The sequence below is a fragment of the Giraffa tippelskirchi genome, chromosome 7 (genome assembly GCF_054371585.1).
Source record: "Giraffa tippelskirchi isolate mGirTip1 chromosome 7, T2T-mGirTip1v1.2.pri, whole genome shotgun sequence".
Taxonomy (NCBI): Eukaryota; Metazoa; Chordata; class Mammalia; order Artiodactyla; family Giraffidae; genus Giraffa; species Giraffa tippelskirchi.
Window position 1 is genome coordinate 98108530 of NC_137281.1, and position 20654 is coordinate 98129183.

At 41.8% G+C, this 20654-nt stretch overlaps 1 protein-coding gene across 1 annotated transcript in view; it reads right to left on the reverse strand.

Annotated features, from left to right (window-relative positions):
* Positions 1–20654, reverse strand: part of FSIP1 (fibrous sheath interacting protein 1) — a 201463-nt gene that overhangs the window by 27623 nt on the left and 153186 nt on the right. The gene's annotated exons all lie outside the window — the stretch shown is intronic.

Genomic DNA, 20654 nt, shown 5'->3' on the forward strand with positions numbered 1-20654 from the left:
TATCACAAATGAGAAAAGGGTGGAAAACTGGAACATCCTAAATGATTAACAGCAAGAGTATGGATGTAAACAGCTTTCAATGACATCAAGTTCTACTTTAAAAGAAGCAACTAGAAAACATTCCACCTTTTGCTTAATTACCAATATATAAGTTTACAACTCTTTGTTGCAGCCTTTGCTGGCAACACCTAAGTAGTGGTGTAATCAAAGGTTTTTAGCCACAAGGAACAGAAATCCTTATCTCAAAAAAACAAGGTAGGGAATGATGAACTAATCCTTTAGCTTTTGCTTGTCTGGAAAACTCTTTATCTCAGGCAGTAGAGGTGAGTATTGATGAAAGATCTAAGAAGTGATTCATGGATGGTTTGTTGAAGTCATCAACAAGCAGGAAATGAACTATCAACAGACCTCTTGGGGTCTGGAGCTGAGAAGACCCCAGGAACCAAAGTCATCTGCTTCCTCTTGTTCTCTTACTAAGTCCCTGTGGTCTCAACTGCTTGTTCGATCCATCCTCCTCTCTGCAAATCAGCTTTCTCTGTTTATTAATGGCTTCTGCTCTCTCACAACCTCAGCTTGCCCAGGTAGCATGAATTAACTCTTGTCTGCACTCAACACGATGTTAACAGTCTAACACCCACCGATGACTGACCATGGTCTTTATGTCCATTAGCTCAAATTTTTAAGCAAGATAACTGAGTTGGTCATTGACCAGGTGACAGACTGACCATGTCAGTTTCAAGTGCTCAACCATTAGTCCAATCACCTGTGGTGAGGGTCACATGGTATGAACTTGGCCATTCAAGTCCACGTTTTGAGGTAAGGGGTATTTCCCAAAGAAGAAGGCATGAGCAGAGAGGGTTCTATTGATCATTGTGCAACTTTTGAAATTGCTATTAAGTAAATAACCAATAGAAGTGACCCGACATTTAATAAAGTATAAAGGATTAAGAACCAAGGTGTTGCTGAACTTCACCAATCTCATTCAGTCTGAGCATTCATTGAATAGCTCACTGAGATATAAAAGCAGAATTACTTGTCAAAAAATAATCACTTGGGATAGAATAGTAAGACTTATAGTTGGACTACAGAACAGCACTTGCAAGTTGACACACCACCAATCTGCTCATATAGGCTCAACAGAGTCATATCACTAGTTGCAGCTCTTAAGAATAAAGTCTAAAAAATTATGGGGGTAAGTGATTAGTATTCCATTTAATGTCTACATCAACCAGGATGCAGTGCCAAGGATTCATAGACGGAATGAGCTTATTCATCCCACCCCCCTTAGCTACTTTCCTCTTTATCCTATTCCTCCCCCTTTCTCTCTTACACTGAAACTGCCCCAATTGCATAGAGGCAAGTCTGGCAGGTACAACACTCTTTAGGAGGTCACAAAGGTCCTGGGGGCCAGGCAAGATCTGGCATATTTTCACCCAGAATACTCAGAAGTTGTCCAGCCAGAGGAGAATCTGAACTCTAGTTAAAAGGAAAGCAAAGGTCATTGCCAGAGAAACTATGTAAAACATTAGGAATGAGGGCTGAGGCAAGGTTGTAAACAGGAAAATGAGTCAGCCCCCAGGTCAGAAGCCGGAGAATCTGTGGATAGAATAACACAGAGTGTGAAACAGGTCAAGGCGAGCGGATCCGAAGTGAGTTCATGAATGTTGCAGTGGTGTTGGAAGCCTGATTTGATGCAAGGCCTGCATGTCAAAGTAACTTTGTAGCATAGGACACCGCCCTTGCCCAGGCCACCTATCTTCCCCAAATGGCTGGCGAGGCAGGGCCTGGAAGGGTTTGCCTGATGTGTTTGCTCCATGAAAGGCTGCTGTGTCCCTGAGTACTCAGTGATGGTTTTTTCCCAGCCTAGGTACCAGAGCTGGTCTCCGTGAAATCAGGCTCTCTAAGATGATGAGAAGGGTGGGATGCCAGCAGAATCCCAGTGTATAAAGGAAGGTGGGCATGGATGGGAGGAGCTAGAATCAGGGTCTGGGATTCTCCATTCCTCCAATTTGAAAAGGGGCCAGGAACTGAGCTTTAGTTGGGAACATAGTCAGAAGGGTGCAGATGGAGAGCTAGATCGACTTCACAACTTTGGTTTATAAAACAATGGTGGGGAAAGGGGGCTCTCATCTTTCCATTCTGGGGAAAAATTATCATTTGAGGATTGCCAGCAGTTGCTATTTTCTAGGATAGAAACAGCAGATCCACTTCAATCGAATTCCCCTTGCACTGAGCGAGTCATTGGAATGGCCCCTCTTTAACACATCTGTCACTTTCTTTGCAGAAACAAGGCTTGGGATCCAACTCTACAGCTGGATAGAGCCTGGCACTCCTGCCCTACATTCTCCCAGCAAAACAAAGCTTAACCAGGACTTTGTTGGCAATGAGGTGGACAAGTCTGCATACAACGCGTTTTTTTTCTCGTCACAGGGGGCTGGACCACCCACCCACTCCCCACTCCCTGGAGAAATAAATCCTGCATGTCACTTTTAAAACAACCACATCTCACTGCTAGGCAAGATTGCTGATTTATTGGACAGTTACAGTTGTGAAAATCATTTGCATGGTTTTCTCTACTCTCAGTTTGAAGTTTATCTTTACTATGTAGAGATAAGTTGGGTCAGAGGAGGTCACGATGGGGTCAGAAGTCAAGAAGGCCACTAGCTATTTAAATGCTTAAACGTGGGCCAAAGTCCAGATCAAGCCTTACCCTTTTGTCAGAGGTCAGCTGGGACTTGAGTCAAGTTAGAGAAATTTGGTATCATCAAAATAGATAACCAATAAGGACCCACTGTATAGCACAGGGAACTCTGCTCAATACTCTGTAATAACCTAAATGGAAAAAGAATAGATGTATATATAACTGAATTACTTTGATGAAACCTGTACATGTGAAACTAACATTGTTAATCAACTCTACTCCAATAAAAACAAATAAAAAGCCCAAAAAACAAAAACCTAAAGAACCTCTGTATGCCCACAGGGCTGCCTCCCTAGAACTTTAAATACTTCTCTTGACATCATCTAAATTTCCCATTAAGGAGAAGGTGATCTCAGAACTCTGTCTCTGGGATCTTCAACATGCGCTCTCTAGGCTAGCCTGCAGGCAGAGGTGCTGTGGTCAGTTCAGGACCATCCCCAACAAGCACTCCTCTAAAGTCAGGGGAGTATATCCAACAGGTGTTGAGGAGGATAACTGACCACCACTCATACCCAGTCCACAAGAGCACAAAGGAGGCTATCTCTAGGGGTGCTGAAACAAAGTGGAGATACAGCATGGCCCTAAAGGTAGCACCTGGCCGCCTCACACGGCCTGTCAATGGGTTGAACAAAGCCTACAGGCTCTGACCAAGAGGACTTTTGCTTTCCGGAGAGAGCGGCCATCAATGCCATGTTCATCAGCTGCTCCGAGAACAGCTCTTCTGCCTTTTGCTGTGAAGGATCTCATTATGGTAGTATTATCTAGACAGCCCCAAGCAGAGAGAACACTCGGTTGGACCCCACCAGTCACCAAGCAGGACCCTATGCAGCCTTCCAAAAACAGAACTCCCTTCCCCATGTCCTCTGCCTGTCTTTTGTCTGTAGAAAAACTTTAGTCAAAGATTAAGTTTAATCAGAAAAGTGGAAAAAAAAAATGCAAAGGCAAAAGAAAACAGTCAAATAGGACCAAACAGTAATAGTTTAGCCATTAAACAAAGTCAAGGATCTTTAGTTCCTCCTCAAGGACTTCATATAATACTCTGAGCCACGTCCTTTGAGCAGTTTTGCAGGTACCGATGCCCCCATCAGGTAGAAGAAGTGAATTGTACTTTGCCACAAGCAAAGATCTCAGACTGATTGTAATCAGAAGATTGATGATGGTGACTTCCTATTATCGCACCTCCAACCAGTCAGAAGAAGGTCCACGAGCTGATCACATACCCCACAAACCCCCTCCCTCACTCTGTCTTTAAAAAACCTTTCCCTGAAAGTCTGTGGGGAGTTCAGGTCTTCTAAGCACAAGTTGTCCTGGACTGTTTGCTTGGTGCCCTATAGTGAACACTGCACTTTCCTTCACCACAGCCTGGTGTCAGTCAGTTGGCTTTACTGTGCCCCAGAGAGCAGACTCAGGTTTGGTTCCATAACACAACCCACACGAGTGATATCCCTCAGAGAGATGCCCCAACCCTGGGAACTGGAAAGGAAAACTATTTCCTTGAATGTACAAGAAGTTTCCTAGCAGCACAGACAAGCCCAGGGACCAAGTTGCGCTGGCATTAAAATGCTCCAGTATGACTGTATTCAGTTTATCTGTCACTGGGAGCTGTGCACCTGCCTGCAGCAGGGTGGAGCGGATCTAACAAGGCTTGTGCTACCCCCACAGCTATAGACTCAGGCATGCTATTGATGCCACTGCCACACCCCTCCTGTCACCCTCAGGCACATTGTGCCCCTCTAGCCTCTCATCCAGGGCTGTCCTACAGAGGCTGAGTTGTGACTTGCTAATGAGGTGGGAGATGCTCAGCTGGCCACTTCCATGCTTGTGCAAATTAGTTGGCCCTTAGAGTAGATTTTTTTTTTTTGACCAAGAGTGGCGAACCAGTGAGTAAAATCCTTTCCCTTCCTCCCTCTGGGAGGACTGCCCTAATATGTAGTCCCCGTATGGATCCCCTCTGAAGACATCCCTCAAGATTAAACAATCAACTATACTTGCTGTGGCCAGCTTTACTGCCCCCACCCACTTCTGCTTTTCTGGTGCTACTATAGTCAATTAATTGAGCTTGTAAGTTTCAGGCTCTGCTCCTCCAGACTGAGACAGTCACAATAAGCCACAGCTTCCAAGTCTGGGTAGGACTCTGGAAGTGGCAGCTTGAGCTGCACAGGATGAGCCTGGGAGCGGTGGGGCAGCAGCTGCACCCCAACTTCTACAAACTGGTCAGAGGCTTGCAAGGCAGAGCTGGCTGGGCACAGACATCACAGAGCTATGGCCAGCCCTGTCAAGGTCATAGGAGGCAAAGTAATGCTTTGGGATCCTTGGGGTTTATGGCTTAAAGCTGGTTCCTACTGTCACAGCAGAGCATTGCCCAAGGGATTGGCTCAAAGGAGAAAAGCCCTTGGAGTCCTGGGAGGACATTCGCCCAGGGCCGTCAGAGATAGCAGAGCTGGAGGGAGAATATGAACTGGAGCCAAGGGGAGACAGCTGAGGTTTGAGTGTCAAGATAAACAGAAAATGACCAACACAAGCTGTAAGAGTGGCCATGGTATGGTGTTCCATACAAAGTCACATTCACTGCCAAGACTGGGGAGGTCTGCCTTCATTCTAGGTGGGCAGAGTTCAAGACCAGGCTCGAAAGAGAGTTAAGCAGGAGCAGACCCCTCCACGTCAGCAGTTACTGATGGATCAAAACGAACTGCTGGGCAAGTTGTGCAAATACGTGGCATTTGTCCTCTTCTTAAATGCATCTCCAGCATCCTTTCTCCATGTTGTTTTCCCACAGCTGTTGACATTACATTTGGTAAAGTGCCCCAAGTTAAGTGTTCCTTAGGGTGCATGCTATCTTTCTGAGGGAAAAAAAAAAAGCAACAGAAATCCCCAGGAGGAGAAAAAACACCTTTAACAGCAAGAGTAGGAGCTTGAGGCTGCTGTTTCTAAGTTTAAACCCCAGCTCTCTCATTCCCAGTTGTCCCATTTCATATTGGATACAGCACTCGATTTCTCAAAGCCTCACATGTCTAAACTGTAAAGGTGAAACACTAACAACTCACTGACTCCTAACAACTGGTCGTGAAGAGTACTAACAACCAATAATAGGCAATGAGAATGAGATAGAGGTGTGAGGCTGCTGGCACGGCACCTGATGCAAAGTAGGAAGGACTTCAATCAATGTCAGAACACCAGGACAAACGCTAAACTTGATTTGAAAAGCAGGGGCTAGATGACCCACTTATGAAGTTGCCTACTGAAATCTGCACACCCCAACTTCCAGTGGCCCCTACCCACTGAGAGTCTGTCTGGGGTACCAGGAGTAGAGCTTTTCAGATTGTGTCGTGGGAGTTTGCAGTGAGTGAACTGTCCTCTATACTCCAATGACTTCGTATGGGGCTATGGCAACCATCAGATGCCGGGAGAGGACACACGCAAGCAACAGGTTGAAAGTGAATCTCCATCACCCCTGCCAAAGCTGACACTTCGGGCAGATACTCTAAAGTCTTCAGTACCAGAAAGCACCGCAGTAACCAAAAAGGACCAGAGATGGGATGGTTTCAAGACACTTTTATCAGTGCTCAAAATAATCAATGTCAGGACTCAAGATGAATTTTGTCAAGCACAGGAATGTAGGTGAAATGAGCTTTTTCATGCGGAGGACATGTTTCCCTCTCACCAATGCCCCCTCCTTGCTCTGCTCCCTGCCCTAAGGCAGTTGGAGACCCCATGGCTATCTCCTCCGCCCTCTCCCCTGAGCACATGCTTCTCAAAAAGTACACTCAATTCCAAACCTTTTTAAATGTCTGACTGCCCTCCCATCAAAACTTACCTGTGCTGAGATGTTTCCTCATTACTCCCCCTCAGACAAAGCAATCTAGGTCCATGGATAATCTTCGCACGGAGCAAGCTCTTCAAATAGAATGACTCAGTCCGAAGGGGCAATTCTAAGAATGGGAATCCAGGCCCCACAACTGGACAGTAGCAGATATTTGGGAGATCTCATTTTTAGCAGCCTCAAGAAGTCACATGGTGAGGCCTCGTCTAGCTATAAAGTGGTCAGTCCTGTCTAATCTCATCAGATCTGATTTTCCTCTTACGTGTAAATCTAGGGCCAGAGAGTTAACTCCATGTTTAACTTGATAATCAAGGAGAGTTTTTTCTGGTCACAAATGGGTGACCTGTAGCTTTTCCCAGGGTTTCAACAGTGTTTCTGAAGCTTTACCCTGTCTAGACATGCATCTGAAACATCTAATTACCCCATATATTCTGCATGGCACACAAAGCCTGACATCATTACATACACACAAAGCTCGCTATTAATATTGCTGCTCAGTGAACTGTCCTTTTACATTTGCCAATCTGAAAGTGAAATCACGCTACCACTGAGACTTAGGATAATATGCTGGAAACAATGGAGAAGGCGATGGCAACCCACTCTAGTACTCTTGCCTGGAAAATCCCGTGGACGGAGGAGCCTGGTAGGCTGCAGTCCATGCGGTCAGGAAGAGTCGGACATGACTGAGCGACTTCACTTTCACTTTTCACTCTCATGCGTTGGAAAAGGAAATGGCAACCCACTCCAGTGTCCTTGCCTGGAGAATTCCAGGGACGGAGGAGCCTGGTGGGCTGCTGTCTATGGGGTCACACAGAGTCGGACACGACTGAAGCAACTTAGCAGCAACAGCAGCAGCAGCTGGGAACAATAACTGCTAAATTTTGCTATGACCCAAATTGTGGGAGCAAAATTCTCCAGAAAGTAAACAAAAAAATCCATGTAGTAAATTGGAACCAAACTCATAAGAATCTAAATTGCTTGATGCATATTCTATCTTAAATGATGAATTTAATTGTCCCTTCTACACGGAGCAAGAAGCCATATTAAAGGGATAACTCTTTCCACCTCTCTGGCCATCAAGTCCTATATTAGGCAGGTAACCATTCCAGCCCTGGTCATTAGTTAGTTGCACTAGGGTTGGGGTGTGGAGTTGGGGTATGGATAGAGTTTATATGAAGTCAAAGACCACCCTTGGTTTGTACCAAGAATGCTGACATAATTATTCCATTCCATTCTCCCAAATACCCAATGAGGGAACTGGGAAATCATTCTTCACATTGAACAGATAAGGAAACTAAGGCTCAGAGAAATTAAGTATCTTGATCCAAGGTCCAGATGTAATAAAAAATGAAGCCAGAATGTAAACCCAGAAATTTTCATAATCTTACTGAGCTTCCCTTGTGGCTCAGCTGGTGAAGAATCCGCCTGCAATGTGGGAGACCTGGGTTTGATACTTGGGTTGGGAAGATCCCCTGGAGAACGGAAAGGCTACCCACTCCAGTATTCTGGCCTGGAGAATTCCATGGACTGTATAGTCCACGCGGTCGCAAAGAGTCTGACATTACTGAGTGACTTTCACTGTCTTCATACAGATGCTCGGAAGAGTTGGTTAAGCTCCATTTTCCAGGGGAAGCACTCTGGCAGTAGTATGGTACCATGACATGTCCCCTCCACACTCTACATCGGAAAACATTATACAACAGAACAGCCTAATAGAGCCCCTTCCCCTTCACAAACCTGAAGCAGAAGTATGATCAAGAACCTCCTTCCAGTGTCTGACAGTTGCTCCCTTCTTCCCCCAAACCTGGAGTGCCAGGTTATATCAGCACAGCACCCCCTTCATCTGCCCTTCCTGATAGATGTTCAGTTTCTCAAGACTGGGACTAGATTCTTCCCATCTCTGTGTTCCCATGTCTGTGGTACAAAACAGACACACAGCAAAGTTTTATTGGTTACATGAGACCTTCTTTGGGTGCTCCTTCACCTTCTACAGTAGCACTCACTCTAAACTAAACTCAGTGACTTAGCCTGTCCCCCTAGGATATGGCCCAGGCCTTTCTCACCCCTGTGTCCTGTTCCCTCTGGACCCTGCTCTCTCCATTTGGCTTTGGAAGGTAGGGGCTTAATGGATTAATGAAACTTCGCTTAACTATTTGAGAAGACCAGATAACAAAGCTTTAACTCCTAAAGAATCCCCAACATTTCAGATGCCGCCAACAGCAGACAGGCAAACAAATTGGCTGAATGGAGAAGAAACTTCTGGTATTCTCTATACCACCCTTCACAGGCCATGACTCACTCCATCTATGGATGCCCCCTCATCTCCGCCAACTCCATACCCACTGACCAAGGAAAAATGTTTCAGATTCACAAAAATTTCCAAGTGCAATAAAAAGCCTATATTTCGGGCCTATCACTGTGATATTCACTACATGTTTGGCATAGAGGTTTAATTTGGTCTGCCATGAAAATAGAACTGAATAATAATCAGTCTTTGATTGTGGTTAGGTTTAATTATGGAAATCTGCTCATATATTTATATAGAAAGTCTCACACGCACAGCAGAAAACCATTTCTTTTCATAAGTATTTATAGGAAAAGAGCCTTCTAAAAAGGTTGTTTATTAGGAAATAAATACTTCAAATAAACAAGGCAAAATAGGGTCCCCACCTTTCACAGGATATATTTTCTAATCATGTCATGTTAACATTCTCTCTTTTGATTTCCAGTGATGAGCAAGGATTAGCTACAGCCCCAGCTCCAGGTGGGGGTGCTGAGTCACTTATTTAGAATGAAATATGCAGAGTATCAAGACAAGTAAGTACAATCCATGTTCAACATGGTGGTGTTGGAAACATCACCTAATTGAATGTGTTAAAATATCTTCCTGAAAAAAATAGGAAAAAAAGGAATAAAAGCTTTAAATCTTTGTATTTTCTGATTTTATGATACAGAAAATACTGTAAAATCAGACAAAATAATAAACAGCCTTTATCTCCTTTTAATCAAATTTCAAATTAATGTTTTAACTTCAAGTATGCGTGGTAAAAACACAAGTTCCCCTAAAGCAGGTAATAATGATTAATTTTAGGATGACAGGCTAAATACAAAATGCATTTGGAAAAAAATGTAAACAAAGGGAAGTTTCACTAGAAAAATGGTACTGAAAAATTTATTTACAGGGCAGCAATGGAGAAACAGACATAGAGAATAAACTTATGGACATGGGGAGAGAGGAGGAGAGAGTGAGATGTATGGAAAGAGTAACATGGCAACTTACATTACCATATGTAAAATAGATAGCCAACGGGAATTTACTGTATGGCTCAGGAAACTCAAACAGGGGCTCTGTATCAACCTAGAGGGGTGGGATGGGCAGGGAGATGGGAAGGAGTTTCAAAAGGGAGGAAATATATACCTGTGGCTGATTCATGTTGAGGTTTGACAGAAAACAACCAAATTCTGTAAAGCAATTATCCTTTAATTAAAAAAATAAAAATTTTTTTAAAAAGTAAAATTTTTTTAAAAAAGGGAAATAGATTCAAATAAGCATTTCTGTTTGTTGGATATAAATTCCCTTACTATAATTATCATTTTTTAATGTCCAAAATTTTTCCCACTTAGACTATCCTTATAAAATGCCAAAACAATTAACTTAGTAAGTCTAGTTTTTTAATTATTAAAATGCATTTTTATCTGAATTCATTAGTTAATTAAGCCAGTGACTTTTTCATGACCAACTTGTTAAAATTAATTTTGTATTTATAAATTATAAATCTATCAACCCATAGTATAATTATCAATGTCATAACTAACATACCAGATTAAAATTAATAATGTATAACTATAAAGCCAGTGGAAATGAAAATCTTTAGATGTAGTTAATTATTTTAATAAATACATGATATTGAAGATTCATCAGCTATTTTAATGCTCTGTTTCCAAACTAAAACCACTGCACATTATCAATCTAATTTATTTCAAATATATTTCATATTTAAGAGCTAGATATTACAAGTAGATGCCAGCTGCATCATCTCCAGCTGCATGTAATCTGAAACACTACAGTTAGTTGCCATGTATACTGTACAAAAAGTAAAAAAAAAAAAGTAACAGCAAAGTAGACTACTGTCATTCCTAAATGATCTGAGACTCTCACACGTGCATACTCAGTCACCTCAGCTGTGTCCAACTCTTTGCAATCCTATGAACTATAGGCCCCAAGTTCTTCTATCTGTGGAATTCTCCTGGCAAGAATAATGGAGTAGGCTGCCATTTCCTCCTCCAGGGGATCTTCCCAACCCAGGGATCGAACTAGTGTCTCCTGCATTGCAGCCAGATTCTTTGCTTTTGAGTCACCAGAGAAGCCCCAACCTGAGACTCTCATGACCCCCAAATCTGCAAATACATAAACACGTGTGTGAGTTCCTGGCTTTCCCCTCAGTTTATCCACAAGCTCCACCACCCCAGCTACCAGAATCTCTACCTCATGCCCTGCTGGCCCTCATCATCACTGGATGAACTCTCCACACTTTTCTCTGTAGCTAACCCCTTCACTTATACAAAGAGATGACCCCTTCTTGCCCACTCAAAGTCATTATTTTGACAATTCTCCCCATCCTCTTCTGCATCACCATGTTCCCCTCTCCCTCCTGAATTATTCCTATGAGCATACAAAAAGTCTTTGCTCTTCACCTTAAGAAAACACCCAACTTTGACCCCATATCTGTCTCCACCCACCACTCCATTTCTCTCATTTTCTTTACAACAAAATTTCCTTAAATGCTCTTACTGTCATCAAATCCCTCTCCCTCTAATGTCTCTTAAGCCCATTCTAAATAGGATTTAGTCCACCACTCCATCTAATTGCTCTTGCCCATGGAACCAGTGTCCTCCACAATGGTTATGAAGGACATAACCAATAGGTCTGTCCCCATCTAACCAGACCTCTCAGCAGTGTAAGACAGCTGATGACTCTTCACTTGGCTTCCAGATCGCTGCTCTCTCCCCATTTTCCACCTTCTTCACTGGTTGCTCCTCCTCAATGGCCCCTTGGCCAGTTTTTCCTGATTTCCCCAATCTCTTTACCTTGGTGAATCCCCCAGGGCTCAGCCCTTGGATCAATCCTCTTTTCTACTAATCTCACCACCTTGGGGATCCCATGCATCTGTATAAGGCTGACTCTCAAATCTATACCTCTTGCTTGGAGCACTCCTCGAACTTTAAATTCTTCTGTCCCACTTTCTATTGAACATCTCCACTTAGATATGCAATAGATCATAACAAACTGTGGAAAATTCTTTAAGAGATGGGAATACCAGACCACCTTACTTGCCTCCTGAGAAATCCGTATGCACGTCAAGAAGCAATAGTTAAAACCAGACATGGAACAACAGACTGGTTCCAAATTGGGAAAGGAATATATCAAGGCTGTATATTGTCACCCTGCTTATTTAACTTATATGCAGAGTACATCATGAGAAACGCTGGGATGGAAGAAACACAAGCTGTAATCAAGACTGCCGGGAAAAATATCAATAACCTCAGATATGCAGATGACACCACCCTTATGGCAGAAAGCGAAGAGGAACTGAAGAGCCTCTTGATGAAAGTGAAAGAGGAGAGTGAAAAAGCTGGCTTAAAACTCAACATTCAAAAAACTAAGATGATGGCATCCAATCCCATAACTTCATGGCAAATAGATGGAGAAACAATGGAAACAGTGACAGGCTTTTTTGGGGCTACAAAATCATTGCAGATGGTGATTGCAGCCATGAAATTAAAAGACACTTGCTCCTTGGAAGAAAAGTTATGACCAACCTAGACAGCATATTAAAAAGCAGAGACATTACTTTGGCACCAAAGGTCTGTCTAGTCAAGGCTATTGTTTTTCCAGTAGTCATGTATGGATGTGAGAATTGGACTGTAAAGAAAGCTGAATGCTGAAGAATCGATGCTTTTGAACTGTGGTGTTGGAGAAGACTCTTGAGAATCCCTTGGACAGCAAAGAGATCAAACCAGTCAATTCTAAAGGAGATCAGCCCTGAATATTCATTGGAAGGACTGATGCTGAAGCTGAAACTCCAATACTTTGGCCACCTGATGTAAAGAACTGACTCCTTGGGAAAGACCCTGATGCTGGGAAAGATTGAAGGCATGAGGAGAAGAGGATGAGATGGTTGGATGGCATCACCGACTTGATGGACATGTGTTTGAGCAAGCTCTGGGAGTTGGTGATGGACAGGGAAGCCTGGCATGCTGCAGTCCATGGGGTTACAACGAGTCGGACACGACTGAGAGACTGAACAGAACTGATAAACCTGAAGTTTAACATGTTCAAAGCCAAATCCCTGATCTCACCCTTAATCCTGCTCCTCCCACAGTCTACGTGTTCGTTAACAGCAACTCCAGCTTTCCAGCTGCTCAAGTGAGAAACCATGGAGCCATCCCTGGTTCCATTCTTTCTCTCACACCATATCTACAATGTACCTGGAAATCTTATTGGTTCTACCTCACAATATATCCAGAATCTAGCTTATTCGCACTTTCTCCATGCTATCACGCTAACGTATCATCATTTCCCACCAGATTGCTGCTTGTCCTCCAGACTGCTCTCTCTGCTTCCCTTGGCTGCCCTACTGAGCATTCTCAACCCTGAGAGTCCTATCAGAAATGTAAGTTAAACCACTGGGTGCTTTTCTACTTAGACTCCTTCAATGGTCCACAGCTACCTCAACATAAAAGTCAAACTCCTAGGAGTTTGGATCCCTTATCACCATTGTGTTTTTATCTCCTACTTTCCTCTCAATTCAGTTCCTCCAGTCACACTAACTACCCTTCTGTTGCTTGAACATGAAGGGCTTGCTCCTGTTGTAGGGATGTTGCTCTTGCTGTCCATCTTCCTGAAATGGCCACCTCCCAGACACCTTCACAACTTCTTCTCCCTTGTCTTTCAAGCATCTGTTCAAATGCCACCTTCTCATGGAAGCCCTCCCTGACCACTCTACATAAAAGTACAACAGCTTCCTATGTACTTGCACTCCTGGTGTCCCTTCCCTGCCTTATTTCTCTCCATACACAGGACTTCCCGTTCTTATATTTTCTATAATTTTTTGTTGTTGCCTGCCTCCTTCCACTGGAATGCAAGCTCAAAGGGGACAGAGAATGTTGACTGATCATTTCATGACTCTATCCCCAGAAAAGTATTTTGACATAGTAGGAGCTTAACAAAATTTGGCTAATGAGTGAAATACTTTTTCTTAGAAAAGTACATGCTGCACCTGTATGTGCTCATATCATGACTTAAGCATCCTTTTTTATTCTCTAGTAAATTCTGACCTCCTACTTGATGAATGATACTGGCATTATTTGGAATCTTTGCTCGAATAATTTGATAAATCACTTTTTCTTACTTCTGTAACCAATATGTTTCTTTTGGACAGTCTAGTGTTTTTATCTTTTTTTTTTAATTTAAATGCCTTCAAGAAGAATGTAAGAATGTGTATATTCTCTAGTCTGCCAGAACAACCCTTCTCTCTACTGTCCTACCCTCCTCTATACATTTAAGTAACCTTCTTACTTTTGGAAGGAATAACACTTAGCAATACCTGCATAGAGCATATTATAGATTTCATAAACTAGTGCCATTGCTAAATGTAACTTTCTACTTTAATTTAACCAACAATTCCATTTTTTGGCCAAGAACCATAACTTTCTTAAACCACTTTTTCCTTTATTCATTTCCACCACCACACCAGCATATGACCCTTTCAGGATCATTTCTCACAGCAAAATAAAGTATCCATAACAGGTGAGAGTTACTTTGTCAGTGGTAAGGGACAGAGAAAGGAGCTTCACTGTTGTATGGATGGCCGCAGGCTGCCTAGACTGTCTCCTTTCTACTACTACACACATATCTTATACCAAGATATCAGTGGTGCCTGCTGTATCCTACTCTCCAGATCCTATCAGCATGTCAAAATACACTGGACTAACATGATGTCCTGTGTGATGGTCAACAACTTTGTGGACAAAATGATGACATAGTGCCAAAGGAGATATCACCCACCCTGAGGCAAGGCAGTGAAATTATTCTGCTTCTCTCACTAGACAAAAGCAAATTGTTTCTAGAGTATGCTCTGCTTATTTGCCTAGAGGAGAAGGCATTTGCCAGGTAAACAAATGCACAGAAAATATCAAGGTATGAGTTTGGTTGCTCCAATAAAGAGATTCCAATAAATATGCTCAGGTCTCTTTTGTAGGAAGTTCTTGACCTTGCTTCCATTGAAAGGATGTTGGGCTTATGAACAGATATCTGTCTAGGAATTAGGTGAGAGCTGAAACCATCCTACTGTAATAAGAAAAGTCAAACAAGCCTCTGTTTGCCCAAGATGATGAGACTTTGGTCGTAAGAACCAAGGAGCACAGCTAAGTGTCTATTTCAGTCACAGAGATCCCATCATCAGTAGCTATTCCCAAAGATCCCTGATTGTCATCCCATTCAAAATGCCCATCCTGCTGCCTGTGACGGCAGCCATGCTTCCCTCCCTGCCTTCTAATGGTAAAGTGCTGCTACTTAAGTTCCATTATGTGTGTGTGTTAGCTGCTCAGTCATGTCTGACCACTTGCGATCCCATGGACTGTAGCCCACCAGGCTCTTCTGTCCATAGAGTTCTTCAGGCAAGAATACTGGAGTGGGTTGCCATTCCCTTCTCCAGAAGCTCCATTATATCAGGATCTTAACATCCCTAGTAATATCCGGGAGCCCCATTTCAGCTTGAGCATCTTCCACTAGCACCACTGGCCTACACAGAATGACCACTAATTTTTCTCCCCAAGATGTGAGTGGGTGCTTCATCACTGTTGTCTCTCAAGCTTTCACTGAAGAGTTTCATCAGGACACCTTCAAGGGATTCAATACCAACGATATATCCCCACTGATGATCTTATCTCCCTAAGTGTTTAGATTCCTTACTCCTACATTCTATAAAGGAATTTCTAGCATCTCAGTGGGGTCACATCCCAGTTTTGGTCAACCAATCAAGGAAACAATTAGAATCAACGCAGCCTATTCAGACTAGCACATTGAATCCAGAACCTCTGATTAAGTGCTCCCACAGATTTTTCTGTCTTGCACAAAGAACCTTCAAAATCCGTTTTCACATTTCCTGTTTTTTTCAATATTAACTGGCAAAATTTTACAATTTTTTAGCACCCTAACCTATTTCCTCCTAACATTGACTTTATATTGGCATTCTGAGGTATGCTGGGATCCAGGTTTAGCTGTACATCTGGGAACTGGTCATAGGCACACAGGGAGAACTGACTTGGTAATGCAACTCCTTCAGGTGTCAGAAAATTCAATCAAAAGAGGAACAGCCTCATCAAACAGGAAAACAGGTGGTACTTCAGCTGGGAAGGGTAGCTTGACGACTCTAAGGATTCAAGATACCCCAAGTTCACCAAATCCTGCCACATCCCCTGTTCTAATTCTCAGAGTCCCACCCTTTCTCTCTGAAAGCCCCAACTTTAACATAAAAGACCTAGCTGTGAATTCAACTGACACTAATTCAGCAACCTGCATGATTGCATTTGGCTTTTGACCTTTGCCACCAAGAATTACAAAAGAAAAGAGATTCTTTTACCGTAGTCATGGAAAGTGCCTAGTTTTTAATCCATGCTTAGAGAAAAACGTTTTGGAATCTGAGCTCAAATTCTCTTTCTTTAAGCTGTCCAGCACTGTTAGAAGCAGCTACCATACCACCCCCATCCTTCAAATCCTCATCCCATCCCATTATTTTATGGGAGTTCCTGCTTGGTTCCCAAAGACCTTTTCTTTCAATGACCACTTAATTTCAGAAGTTCACAAATGCTCTATCTGCTGACTTGCCCCTGAATGCTATTGTATGCCTGGGTTTCAATTCTTATGCAACTGGACTTTATATTACCTTTAGCTCCAACTAAACCAGACAACCAATCCCAGAGCCCCCACCACCAACCAATTTCTCTGCAGTTCCATTTTTTGCAACCATTTCTGTCACCAAATTTCATACCTAAGGGTTCATAGTTGCAAATAACAGAAATAGCAAAACTGAGATTGACTGCTTTAAGCATATACAAGTGGTTGAAACAATGTTGGATACTCTCACATAATCACTGAGAAGGTTTAAGAAGAGTTTTGGAAAACAATCAGGAACAATAGGAGGCTAACAACCACCAGCAGAATCATGCCAAAGAGTTCAAGGCTGCTGCTTCCACTGGACCATTCGGCAAGTTAGCTGAGCTACTGACCCGTATCACACCACCAGTGCTACACTTTGCCTCAGGAAACTGATATTTCTATCCCCAGTAGAGACGTGGAATGGATTCTCCACTCTTTCTGCCCCAACCATTAGTTCAGAGTTGGATTGATGGATAGGCTAGGTCTTATGTATGTCCTGTGGCAAAGGCCACTATGAAATTAGTGAGACTTCCCAGATGCTACAGTAAAAGGGTCAGATCTGAATCCTAAGATTGATAAAGTGGGGACTTTCTCAAGCAAGGGAAGAGGAATCATATGCTGGGCAGTCAGAAAAATAAAATGAAAGGAAAGGAGGGAAAGGAAGGACGTCTCATACCAGTATCTCCTTTATATTATTGGGAAGCATCATTACAGCAGAAAAAGACAGGAAGATAAGATTTTTATGTGAGCCAAAGGTGGAAATTTTCAACACTAAGGGGAAAACAAAGTGTTGCAAAAGTTCACTTATCTGTGGGTATTTGGCATCTGTGAAGGAGAGGAATATCTTTTTTTAAAACTTCTTATTTTATATTAGAATACAGCCAATTAACAATGTTGTGATAGTCTCGGGCAGGCAGCAAGGGGACTCAGCCATACATATACATGTATCCATTCCTCCCCAAACTTGTATCTTATAATGAAAAAAAGGAAGCTGGTAAATAGTAAAAGTTCCCTTGAGTTTATCCATGTAAATTAAAGAATCTGGAAATAATACTCTTCCTCATCCTTTTTTCAGTTCTCACTTAAGCCCAATTCATGAAAAGGTATTTAAAATATCTACTAATATTTTCTCAAGAATGTTTTAAAATTCCACAAGAACCTACAGGAGAACATTTGCTACCAATTTGAATGGATACAAGCATCAAAGAAGAGAAACAATTCTTCTAACTTGATTTCATTCTTTCCTTTAAGTGTGCTTAAAGCACGTTATGGAACAGCATGTTAAAGACATCTGCCTTCCAACAAGAACAACTAAGAAGATAAACAACAGAAGACACCAGAGCAACAGTGGAGAACCAGACGTCTAACTGGAGGGAGAAGAGTAGGTAATATGTGACTTGGCAGAGGAATTAGTGAGTACATGGCGATTTTAGAAACTTTGCCATTGGCAAAGAGCAGGGCATTTTTTCTCCATATTAAGAAAACAGAATACATAGAAGCTACAGAAGTACCCAGTGATCTCTCATCTTAAGCAAGGATCTGTCCCTCACTCTAGCTGTAAATCACCTGAACATTATTTAAGTAATTTAGCCTCTTGTTAGCATGAGTGGTTACATAGATCTCACTATGTGTATTTTCATTATGGACATTAAGAAGACAAAATACTTCATAAAAATGTAGCTAGGTGGACCACAGGAAGAGGGAAAGAGAGAAAAGAGGGAAAGGGAAACAGGAAGAAGGAGACAAAGATGAAAGTGACTATTCTATTTTACTATTCCCTATGTGTGTTTATATCTGTGCGTGTGTGTGTGGCTTTGACTAGCAAATTTGCTCCATTTTAATAGAAACTTTAAACTTCACAATTCTGTTTTTATTATTTCTAAGTATAAGGGCTTCCCTTGTGGCTCAGCTGGTAAAGAATTCACCTTCAATGTGGGAGACCTGGGTTCCATCCCCGGGTTGGGAAGGTCCTCTCGAGAAGGGAAAGGTTACCCACACCAGCATTCTGGCCTGGAGAATTCAATGAACTGTATAGTCCGTGGGGTTGCAAAGAGTCAGACATGACTGAGGAACTTTCACCTCACTTCACTTTTAAACTTCACAATTCTGTTTTTATTATTTCTAAGTATAAAACTAGTGCCACCTATTAACAAAAGTCAAGACGTGGAAAGGAAGACAAGTGTCATTGGACAGATCAGTGGACAAATATACACATACCACCACCACCACCACCACCACCACCACTACCACCAATGGAGTATTATTCAGCCTGAGAAGGAAATCCTACAACTTGTTACAAGATGGATGGGCCTTGGAGGCATTATGCTAAGTGAAATGAGTCAGACAGGAAAACTAAATACTCTATGATCTCACTTTCATGTTAAATCTAAAAGATCTAAACTCAGAAACAGGAGAATGGTGGCTGCCAAGGGTTGGGGAGGGTGGAGAAAATGGGGAGATGTTGGTCGATAGGTATAAACTTCCAGTTGTAAGATGAATAAGTTCTGGGGATCTAATGTACAGCCTGGTGACTATATTTAAAATACCATATTATATACCTGAAACTTGCTAAGAAAGAGGATGTTAAATTTCTCACCACCAAAAAAAGTAATTAATTGAGGTGATGGAGATGTTACCTGACCTCATGGTAATCATCATATTATACAGACCTATATCAAATCTTCACATTGTACATCTTAAATTTATACATGTTATATGTCAATTATATTTCAATAAAGCTAGGGGAAAAAAGTTAATGCCAGGTCAAGACCCAATGCTATCAGCTGAGGAAAATATAAAGGTGTATCCTCAGATTTTAAAAGTAGTTTATGAAGTCAGAGGGATATTGTGAAATCACAAGTAATACTGGGGAAAGAAAAAAAGAAAAGAAAAAAAGAGCAGATAGCTTCAAAATATGAGGTTAAAAATTTACCAAATTCTCTTAGTTCCCAAGCGACACCTAAGGCCAAAGTTCACCACTTTCCTTTCTTCTGAAGCTAAAGCCATAGCAGTCATGGCCAAAGTTGGAAAGTCTGCAGGGGATCCAGAGACATTTAAGAGGAATGACTGAGCCCTGGAGGTGATGAGGCAGGGAAAGGATTTTTTCTTATTTCTCTGGCAACATTTAAGTGTTTTTAACATAGCTCTCCTAGGTCTCCTTGAAAGTCCTTGCCAGCTTGTGAAAAGAAAGCTAGGAAACCACAAACTTGGTCTGTAATTAAACAAACAATCTCAGTTAAAGGCAATAAAACCTTTAAAAACAAAAAAGAATTACAAGTTAGTATACAAGACTCTACAATTATGTTCTTGAAAAGGCTGTAGTCAGGAAATGGATAAACTCTATTTTATATTGGAACTTTGTGACACAAGTGTATATGTGAAGTTTTTTTCATGAGTCCTATGATTGTCAGATTTTTTTTTTACTCCAAGTAATGCTTTGACTCTCTATCCCCACAAAATACAGCAATATATGGAGAGCACCTTTCCTGTCTGAATCACAAATGCAAACAAGAACACACTGTAAAAGTTCGAATATTCAGTTGAATGCTCAGGATACCCAAGAGTGTGATATAGAAGAGATAGGAATTATTATTTCATATAAATTCTTACTAATCCATGAAAGGAAAATAAAAGGTTCACAAATAAGTAACAAGCAATTTAATCTAGTTATAAAACAGTAGTTTCAAATTCCTCTCAAAATTGAAACAAGAAATCGTATTTTATTTCCACTGGACTATGAGTACCATTTGGCAAGGGTAAATTTCCTCTTTTCACTGTTGTAATGCTGGCATTTACTAGGGTACCTGACATAGAGAACATGCTCAAAACATATATCTGAATAAATAGTCAATATATAGAAGAATAATTCAATGAATATTTGTGTTAACTTCATGTATCTACTAAAATATACTTAGTCCCCAAATAATGTCAACTAAGAAATAAGCAAAGGAGGGTCTTCCCTGGCAGTCCAGTGGCTGAAACTCTCTGTGCTTCCAGTGCAGGGGCCCAGGTTTGACCTTGGTCAGGGAGCTGGATCCCACATGCTGCAACGAGGAACCGGCACAGACAAATAAATATGTAAATATTTTTTTTTAAGAAAGAAATAAGCAGAGGTGGAAAAGGTGAGAAAATGAAAGAATGAGAAGCAAAAACAAATAGAGAGAAAAAAAGTATCACTTGCCTTTGTAAAATCC